The sequence below is a fragment of the Galeopterus variegatus genome, unplaced genomic scaffold (assembly GCF_000696425.1).
Source record: "Galeopterus variegatus unplaced genomic scaffold, G_variegatus-3.0.2 Scaffold3851, whole genome shotgun sequence".
In the NCBI taxonomy this organism is placed as follows: Eukaryota; Metazoa; Chordata; class Mammalia; order Dermoptera; family Cynocephalidae; genus Galeopterus; species Galeopterus variegatus.
Window position 1 is genome coordinate 55762 of NW_007729962.1, and position 11402 is coordinate 67163.

An 11402-nucleotide genomic window follows, 5' to 3' on the forward strand; every position below is an offset into this window, starting at 1 on the left:
TCTACAAATACACAATATATTGCTAGTATTTTTGCTTGAGACCAGGCACTGACAAACTAAACCAGATTGTGGGGCTGTAACAAATAAGAAATAAACTTTTACTGTGATAATATGTTCACATTTTGGAGTTGATTATCCAGCAGTTGTCCTCTCCTGACTAATTTGGTCGAGAGAGAAGTCTGTGAACTGCTGCTGTCAGGTAGCTCACAATCCAGATGAAGAGGCCGGATCAAGTATTCTTCAATTAAATGATGCCTAGACCAGTTGACGTGAATTGGTCCTTTTCACTTTATTTTTTGGTCTTAATCGCCTGCATGGAGAAAAAATACATAGTCTGAGATGCAGCTGATCAGTTACTCTGCCTCTACATGTGGTGACTATGTCCTCGTGAAGTGTACCTTTTTTTCTTCTGCCCGTAAAATTATCTCTTTGCCTTCCTCCTAGTACATTGTTTACTCTTGGACCACTCTCCTGAAGTTAATATCTTGCCTGAGATATACACTCCTACTTAACAAGGGCAAACATACAGTAGTCTCAAGTCCCCACCCCTAACCTTACAAAGGGAGAGAGACGTCAGTGCAAATGACACTGAGACACAGGGAAGAGAACCAAGTAGTAGCAGTAGGGTGGGTATGAAGGTGAGACAGAAGGACAGGAGTAGTGGTGTACACTGACTCAACTGCCTTGGACCATGGTAGGTGCAGAGATGATTGGACTACCTCTGAGAAATATGTCCTCCAGGTATTTACGGTCTGCGTCCACTTTTATATACTTTACTCAGAATGATGTATCCAACTTTGGGCAGGCTGTATGCATTAGACTTGCAGTGTTCCCAAGTAACTCTTTTGGGGGCTCTGTGAGCACAACAGTGCGTGTCTCTGCCTCATGAAGTCCATATACTCTGAATTTTGTATCTAAGATGTGTATTTTCTAAAAGGAGCTTCCTCAGTTCTGTGAGATGCGGGAGTACTACATATCACAGTCTTCCGTACCATACCCTGTTCAGTAGCACCTGTCCAGCTTTCTGACAGAAACAAAAAATATCATCACCTTGGGAAGTTGACTTTCTTCCATGCAGTTCCCACCTTAAAGGTACTATGGATTTCAGATTTCAGCTGTAGTTTTCCTCCACTTTTTGACAGGTTGAAGAATGTAAGTCGAAGCTTATCCCCTTCCTCACATTTCATATCATTCGGTTTTCCAAGCACCAACACTTAGATCCTCCCTCTGTTGTCACTAACATTAAATAATATACCATTCTTCTGTTCTGTTTTCTGCAAAAGGAAATTAACACACAATCTCTGATGATCAGATTAAGGAAGGCCGTATCAGTCAGACATCAGACATGTGAGCCTCCAGAGAGAAATATAAGAGAAAAATCCGCCTTTTAAACTAACAGGAATATATCTAATAGATGTCAGCAAATTCAGATAGAGTCAGACATGTCTTTCTTAGAACATGTTGCCTCTCGTGTCAATCTTTCCAGTCCCAAGTTTTCTTCCTCTTGGAGGCCAGATGGCCTATAGGGGCAACCAGTAGAATGGAGAAGACCAGGCTTCTCCAGGGCCATTAGCTGGAATAGTCAGGGGAAAGGAAGACCCTGGGTGGGAGGAGAGTTAATTAAAGAAACAAATCCAGGAGGCATATAAGTCAGTGATGCAAGACCTGGTAAAGAGAGTAACGAATCAACGACAAGAAGTAATTCACAATTACTTCCAGATCAAAAGGGAACGAGATATCAGTTACCTAGGAGACAGTATTTTAAGTTTAATTTTATGAATTGTGTCAATCTTTCCCGTCCCAAGTTTTCTTCCTCTTGGAGGCCAGATGGCCTATAGAGGCAACCAGTAGAATGGAGAAGACGAGGCTTCTCCAGGGCCATTAGCTGGAATAGTCAGGGGAAAGGAAGACCCTGGGTGGGAGGAGAGTTAAAGAAACAAATCCAGGAGGCATATAAGTCAGTGATGCAAGACCTGGTAAAGAGTCTAAAAGAGAGTAACGAATCGAGACAAGAAGTAATTCACAATTATTTCCATATCAAAAGGGAACGAGATATCAGTTACCTAGGAGACAGTATTTTAAGTTTAATTTTATGAATTAAATTAATATATATTATTGGATGGTTGGCCAAATCTAAGGCTCAAAACTGGGATAAAGACCATGGCTTTTCTATCCATGGCCATTATATGATTTAATTTTCCAGGAGGACATATTTTTTTCTATCAGTCCATCTGCAACTAACCATGGACAGCAGAAGTAAAGCTAAGGCTCCTGGATGAAAGGTCAGCAGGTTCCCTCTGTGGTTCTTCAGTTTCTGTCCTAGACCAGAAAAAGTAGTCACGTGGCTAATTCCCTTAAGTTCAGAGTCATAATCCTTTATTATTTCTGACTTCTAATAAGTTTCCTCATAATAATTCTTTCTTCTATTTTCTTCAGTTAATCATAATTCTTTAATCCTGTCCTATTTATTGGTCTTCCAGGTCAATTATTCTGGTTTATTATTTGACTACAGTTATTTTGCATTCACAACAATCGTTACTTCAAGATAATATGTATAAAGTACACAACTAACACACAGGGTAAAAATTATTTGTATATGAAGTAATCTTTTCAGAGGTTACAACGATAAAAATAAGTTAAAAAAGAATTGTGACATCCTCTTGAAAATAAAAACACTTTTTTGAGTTTTTGTATGAGTTTTGGCACATTAATTCTTCAACTCTTTAGTACTTTGGGGTTTATTTTTTTAGACTTTGTCAACATAGGAAAGCATCGAAATAAAAAATTTCTAACATCCCTTTAAGCTCAGAGGGGAGAAAATGTTATTCGTACTAACCAATATTTAAATTACACATGGGAACTTACTTTCTGGACTACAAACAGCCCATTCACAACTGTTCCATGGGGCTGAGTTTGAAGCTTATTGATCTTTGGACTTTCACCAGCTTTTCTGACAATGTTCTTTGAGACACTGACCTTTTGGTCTGATTCAGCATCAAATACAAGTGACATATTATTCACCTCCAGGAAACCATGGTGTCAATAATATTTTGATATTATAATTATTCTCTTTGGGGTGAATTTATCTTGTAGCTGTGTATTAAAAACTTTTACGAAAAAGAATTCCCTCTCAGTAGCCACCATAACATGAAACATCTCTTGCTTCCTTCTTGGGTCTCAAACTCGAAGGGCTTCATTGCTTTCAGCACCATGACTATCATATGGTCTTTCTGCAACCCTTTTTTCCTGACAGATTACTGCTGGACCACCATCTGTTTCTGCTCAGGCTGAAGACAACTGAAGAAAGATATATGCTGTGAGTAAAGAAGGTACTATTGAGGGAATCTTACTTCACTCACAATGTTAAAGCTCAGGAAGCCAGCCAAAGATAGGTGGAATTAAAGGAAGAGATACAGAGGGGTCAGGAAGATATTTGAGAAGTAGAATTACCTAACGGAAAAGAGAATGCAGAAGGAAGATGTCAAGTCCTACGTCTAGATGAGACAGTGTAACAGGTTTGGGAGGCAGATTTCATGAATCTTAACCCTTGCTTTGCCATCTACTGTATGTAAAGAGTGCATAAAATCTCTGAAAAATTGCTAAGGCAAAGGGGTAAAACTGATTCTGTCTTCTTCTACTGATTCCATAAGGAAAGGACATAAGATGTCCATGTTTCTCCATTCAATGATGTCCTGACTATTCATTTTACTCTCGTATAAAAGTGAGGGAGCTCAATGACGTACACAGGGCTCTCCAAATTCCTGAAAATGGCCCTGTGCATAATAAAAGTACAGATTAAGTTAAATATGAGTAAAGGGATAGACCTTAGTCAGAAATCCTGCAAGTGAGTTAAAGGGGAAATTAAAAAACAGAATCAATTCTATTTTTACGAATTTACCTTTAGCAATAATGAGTTATATATTAGGTTTACATAAAAAATTATATAGTTATTTGTAATTACAAAAATTTAAAATAATTTAAATATCAAAAAGAAGTTTTGATTACATAAAATATGATATAGTCACATAATAGATTACTATGCAAATATTAAAAATGCCTTAAAGAAATAATATGATAAACTTCTATAAATGATTATATAAAGGGTAAGGCCCTAAACAGAATATGTAATGTGTTTCTTATTGGATAAATAAACAAATCACACACATAAACATACTAGAAAGATATTTACCAATGTCAAATATGGTTTTCTCTAGATGATAGAATATTTTAGGTAATTTTATTCTTTTGCATGTGTGTGTGTGCGTGCATTTTCTGTTTTTCCAAATTAACAGAGATGGGAGTTTTGGGGGGTTTTTTTGGTCTGTTTTAGAAGTTAATACTACTTTTAAAAAGCTACTTGCTATCCAAAGCCAAAGGGAAATACAAAAATAAACAAACAAATGAAAAATAACAGAGGCATAAAAGGACAAATGCAGGAGTTTCTGAATTGGATCTTTGATGGGACCTGGTGCACAGGTCCATGAGGGGACCCGGATGGACACTACAACAGCATAATTCGGACCAAGGCAGGAAAATGCCAGCTTCACCAAGTTCCGCTACAAAATTTCTTCTTTTTGGTCTCATATATCTTTAGGTTGGTCTTTCAGATTAAATAATGCATACTTTCATTCCTGATGACTGAAAGGCACCCCTTATAACTGGACCTTGTTTCTCTGACAACTCCAGAAGTTTCTGGGCCAAATCCAGAGGAAGCAGCTGCTCAAGATGAAGAGAATGAAGCATATATAATCAGTTTCTATAGCTCACACATCAATAAAATGATGAGATACCTGCTTCATAGGAAATAAAATTGAGTGTGTGTAGCAGATTCTATGGTGAACCTCTCAGATGCTGCCTGCTGCTTTCTCAACACTAGTCATATTCACAGATGCCAATCTCTCCGGCATGAAGAGAGTCACCTCACCTTAGTCAACGCAGGTGTATAAAAGGGCCCTTTTATCCAAATCATGACAACCCTGAAAGGCATTCTCAACTCTGAGCTCCCTGTGGGATGGGCTGAGGCCATAGTTGCAACTGCATTAGACCAGAAATCCTTCCTCTTCCCCTACTTCTTTCACTTCTCACAAATATTAATCTTGAAAGCACTCCAAAATATAGTTCCTGAAAACAGCTATCTCACAGTTTTCTTCTTACAGAATCCAACTTGTAACAATGTGTTTATGTGTCTCGGGCCTGGCAAAGATTGGAGGCTCAATAGCTGTTTATCTGATGACCCTGAGGCAACTTTTCTTTTCGTTACCTGGACATACTTTTCATATTATAGCTTTGCTTTCTTTACTTGCATGCTGTGAGACAAAGAGAGGGGCCCCAATGGAAAATGACAGGGATAGCAACTACAGAATGCTCTTATGAAGGCTAAGGCTACTCCACCCTTTTCTACCTTAACATGAGGAGAGACTTCTGGTGCAGAACATTGCTCCATGTCACTTTTGATGGCAAGGCTACTCCACCCTTTTCTACCTTAACATGAGGAGAGACTTCTGGTGCAGAACATTGCTCCATGTCACTTTTGATGGCTGCAGGGGCAACAGGACTCATTTCAGCTTGACTTCTCTTTTTCACTACCGTTGTTCCTTCTCTACATTTGCATTTCTTATCAACTGATTAAAAAAAAGGCATGTTAATTCAGAAAAGATGAACAAAGATGGCTGAGAAATTTAAATATTCTCATGTCACTTTTGATGGCTGCAGGGGCAACAGGACTCATTTAAGCTTGACTTCTCTTTTTTACTACCGTTGTTCCTTCTCTACATTTGCATTTCTTATCAACTGATTTAAAAAAAGGCATGTTAATTCAGAAAAGATGAACAAAGATGGCTGAGAAATTTAAATATTCTCTCTCAAGAACAAAATAAGAGAAGTGACATCAGTGGGATGGCAGAATAGAAGTTCCCTGATCCGGTTCCTCTTACAGAAATCTAACTAGCAGCTATCCACAGACAAAACAGACAAAAATACATGGGTGAAAATCCCAGAAATTGGGACTGAGGCTGAGATACCCTCTAGGATCAAAGAACTGTTAAGCTGCATTAGAAGGATAAGAGGAACAATTTCAATTTTACCACCTTGTCCCTTCTCCAAGCCAGCATANCTACTCCACCCTTTTCTACCTTAACATGAGGAGAGACTTCTGGTGCAGAACATTGCTCCATGATGTCACTTTTGATGGCTGCAGGGGCAACAGGACTCATTTAAGCTTGACTTCTCTTTTTTACTACCGTTGTTCCTTCTCTACATTTGCATTTCTTATCAACTGATTTAAAAAAAGGCATGTTAATTCAGAAAAGATGAACAAAGATGGCTGAGAAATTTAAATATTCTCTCTCAAGAACAAAATAAGAGAAGTGACATCAGTGGGATGGCAGAATAGAAGTTCCCTGATCCGGTTCCTCTTACAGAAATCTAACTAGCAGCTATCCACAGACAAAACAGACAAAAATACATGGGTGAAAATCCCAGAAATTGGGACTGAGGCTGAGATACCCTCTAGGATCAAAGAACTGTTAAGCTGCATTAGAAGGATAAGAGGAACAATTTCAATTTTACCACCTTGTCCCTTCTCCAAGCCAGCATATTACCACACAGAGAGGATTCCCCTTGGCCTACAGTATCTACAGTGGGAAAAGAGAGCTGGAGGTGGACAGTCAGTTCTTTTAGCATTCTGGAAGTCTCTGCAGGAGGCTCACTTCTGTCTCACCCCTGTGGTTAACACCAGGAACGTCAGCAGGGCTCAATCACCTGGAATCAGTTAGAAACAAAGAAAGGGGTAGGTCTCACAGAGACCAGTACACAACTCTTGGTGGTGGCTCTGCATCTTGGCCAGTGGAGGCACCCAACTGTATTGACCAGCCAATGACAGTGCTTTGTAGGAAGCACTCTCGATAGGTCTGCTGGGCTATAGTACCTAGCCAGCTTCCCTACCCAGCCTTGGTGCTCTACTTGAGGCTTGTCCAGGTCAGGAAGCAACCACATGTCCCTCCACATCTGCAGAAAAGAACATCTAGCCCTGCCCAACTCCAGTATCTGAGTGGTGCCCCCATCCAGCCTGACTGCAGTTTAAGGCTTCCCCAAACTGAGAGGCAAATGCATATCCACACATATTAGGGATCTTCAAAAGTTCATGGAAAGATTCTTATTATCATTTTATTCCATATTAACAAACTATTTGATATACTCTCACATATGCAGAGAAGGGCACATGGCCTCCCGACTCCAGAGGTTAAGCAGTGACCCCTCCCAGCCTTGAGTCTCTGAATAAGGCTTCCTCAGGTTGGGTGGCAAGCCAACTTATATAAATATCTGTGGAAGAGAATATCTGCCCTTGCTAGACTTGATCAATGACCCCAATCAGACTTGGTGCTCTGCATCATGATTCCTCAAGTCAAAAGGCAAGCCTGTATCTCTGCGTATCTACAGAGCATAGCATCTGGCCTTCTCAACCCTAGCAACTGAATGGAAACCCCACCCAGCTTTGGAGTGCAGCCTGAGATTCCACCTGAGTCCAAGCAACGGGGAAAACTTAAGACTGTGCACATCTGTGGAGAATAGCCTCTGGCCCTGCCCATTGTGAATGGCCAAGCAGTGACCTCAGCAACCTTGCCTAGCCTCAGAACCAAGCCTATGTCCCTGCCCAAATAGAGATTACAAACAGCAGTACTGCCAAGCCAGGGAATATAGCCTGCAAGCCTTCATTATCAGAGGTAATCACAGAGCTCAGCCAGCATTTCCACCTGACTGTGAAGTCCAGCAAGTTATCTCACCAGACCACAGAGCAGAGCCAGCAATCCCACTCAAGCTCAGAGCACAGGCAGCAACCTAGCCCAACTAGAGAGCCTGACAGCAATGTGTGTTCACCCATAATTGTTGCCAACTGGTCATGCAAAATCCCAACTTAGACTAAATAGTGAAGGTCTATCTCTGCCAAAGAACACATGAAAAGTCTGAAAGGACTGGCTGCTTTCTCATATACACAGATACCAATGCAAGAACACAGAGGTTACAAAGAATTGGGGAATGATAACACCACCAAAAAGAACTAATAAAGCTCCAATAATAGACCCTACAGAAAGGAAGATCTAAAAAATGACTGACAGAGAATTCAGAATAATCCTCTTAAAGAAGTTCAAGGAAATATGAGAAAAAACAGATAGTAAATTAAATATAATTTGGAAAATAATTCACCACCAAAATAAGAACTTTGACAAAAAGATAGAAAAAATTAATAACAACAAGAACAATAAAATAGAAATCCCAGAGATAAATAATCCTATTGACTGAAAAACTCAATAGTGAGTATCAACAGCATACTTGACCAAAGAGAAAAAGGATCAGTGACCTCAAAGACAAGACGTTTGAAATCAGCTGGTCAGAGGAGAAAAAAGAAAATGAATAATGATGGCATGCAAGAATTATGGGACACCATCAAGAGAACTAATGTTTGCATAATGGGATTAGGCAGAGAAGAGGGGAAAAGGACCCAGAAGCATATTTAAGAATGGCTGAAATTTCCCCAACATCCAGGTATAGAAAGCTCAGAGGCCTCTAATCAAATTCAGCTCAAAGAGAGGTTTACAAAGATACATCATACTCAGATTATCAAAAATCAAAAACAAAGAAAGACTTCTGAAAATAGCAAGAGATAAGAAATGTATCACATACAAGAAAGACCCAATATGGCTATCAGTGGATTTCTCAGCAGAAATCCTGAAGGTCAGAGGAGAGTGAGATGGTATATTTAAAGTTTTGGGAAAACAAAAACAAAAACAAAAAAAAAACACCCAAAAAATGCCAACCAAAAATACTTGGCAAAACTGTCCTTCAGAAATGAAGGAGAAATAAAAACTTTCCCATATAACCAAAAGCTACAGGAGTTCATTACCACTAGGCCTGCCTTACAGGAATTGCTAAATGGATTTCTTTAAGCTGGAATGAAATGCCACTAATTAATAACATAAAACATACAAAAGGACAAAACACAGTGGTATAAGTCATGCATAATCCTATTCAGAATACTCTAGTACTGTAATAGGAGTATTACAAAGCAATTTTATCTCTAACATAAGGGTTAAATGACAAAACTATTTTAAAAACTAAAGCTGCAATAAATTAAGATATAAGATGTAAATTTTCACACTAAAATTATAAAATGTGGGGGAGGGGAGCCAAAGTAAAAGTTTGTATATGATTAAAGTTAAATTGTTATTGGCTTAAAATAGCCTGTTACAAGTATAAGATGTTTTATGTAAGCCTCATGGTAACCCTAAAGCAAAAATCTATAGTAATTGCACAAAACATGAAAAGAAAGGATTCAAAACATACCACTATAGAAAATTATCAAACAACAAGGAAAGACAGCACATGAGGAAGAAAGAAAAAAACGATCTACAAAACAACTGGAAAACAAATTTACAAAATGGCAGTAGCAAGTCCTTACCTATCAATAATTGCCTTGAATATAAATAGATTGAATTATTTAATCAAAATAAGCAGAGTGGCTGAATGGATTAAAAACCAAGGCCTAATTATAAGCTGCCTACAGGAGATTCACTTGACTAGTAAGACAGATGTTGACTGAAAGTGAAGAGATTAAATATATTCTATACAAATGAAAACCAGAAGAGAGCAAAGATAGCTATACTTATATCAGATAAAACAGACTTTAAGTCAAAACCATGATAAAAGATAAGAAGGTCATTATATATTCATAAATGGATCAATTCATCAAGAGGATGTAACAATTGTAAGTGTATATGCACTTAACATTGAAGCACCTAAATATATAAAGCAATTATTAAATGATCTGAAGGAAGACATAGACAACAATATAATAATAAAATGGGACTTCAATACTGCACTTTCAACAATGGACTGATCATTTAGATGGAAAATCAAAAAGGAAACATCATACTTAAACTACATTTTAGGAAAAACAGACCTAACAGACATACAGAACATTCCATTCAACAACAACAGAATACACATTCTTCTCAAGTTCACACAGAACATTCTCCAGGATAGATCATATGTTAGGACATAAAACATGCCTTAACAAATATAAGAAAATTGGAATTATATCAACCATCTTTTCTGATAACAATGGAATGAAACTAGAAATCAATAGCAGGAGAAATCTTGGAAAATTCACAAATATGTGAAAATTAGATAACATGCTCCTGAACAACCAATGGATCAAAGAAGAAATCAAAAGGGAAATTTTAGAAAGTACCTTGAGAGAAATGGGAATAAAACATATCAAAACTTACATAATGCAGCAAAAGCTGTTTTGAGAGGGATGTTTATAGCAATAAATGCTTATATTTCAAAAAAAAGACCTTAAATAAGCAATCTAATATTACACTCCAAAGAAATAGGAAAAGAATAAACTAAGCCTAAAGTTAGCAGAAGGAAGGAAATAACAAAGGTAAGAAAAGATATAAATAAAATAGAGATTGGAAAACAATAGAAAGCTAGAGGACAATATAATGACATCTTTAAAATATGGAAAGAATAGTACTTCCAGCCTAAAATACTCTTATAAATGCTAAATACAAGGATCTTCAAGAAGTTCATGGAAAGATTCACATTATCTTTTAATTCTATTTTTTCCATGAAGTTTTTGAAGTATACTTGTATAGCTGTTTTCAGACTAAATCTAGCACAATTTATTACAATCTGAAATCCACTGCAAGAAATAAAGGAAATGTTTAAGCTGAAACAAAACAATACCATATGGAAGCAAGAACTTCAGAAAGAGATTAAGAACATTTTAAAAGGCAAATTATGGGTTAATACAAAAGCATATTGACAGTTTAACACCACAGTAATGATGAAGGTAATGATGCTGTCTTACGAAGTTTATAACATAGAGAGAAGTAAAACACATAATAAGAGTAGCACAAAAGGTTGGGGGCGAGGGGTACACCAGTTAACTTTTGCTGCATAATAAATCACTTAAAAGCATAGTGACTTAAAACAACAAACATTTATTATTAACTATAATTCTGTGGGTCATCTGAGCAGTTCTTTGATCTTGGCTGGCTCAGGTGAAGGTAGATGATCAGATGGTTTCACGTACATATTTAGGGCCTCAGCTTAGATGTCTGGGAAGGCTGTGATGGATGCTGTAATCTCTTTTTTTATTGAATTATAACTGATTATACATATTTGGGGGGTTTGACATTGATGTATGTTGATCAGATCAATATTATTAGTATATACATTATTACAAATCATACTTATTCTTTACATCCCTTATCCAGTCTCTCCGTATCCACCTCTCCCTCCCCCCTCCCCCCTCTAATTACCCTAGATTTCTTCTCTCCCCCTGAAAGAGTAATGGTTACTCTGTTGATTTGTTGCCTAGATGATCTGTCCAATGCTGA

The 11402-nt window shown here is 37.7% G+C and overlaps 1 pseudogene; it reads right to left on the reverse strand.

Annotated features, from left to right (window-relative positions):
- Positions 1–227: 227 nt before the first annotated feature.
- The window catches only part of LOC103601719, a 16153-nt pseudogene continuing 4978 nt past the window's right edge, over positions 228–11402 (reverse strand).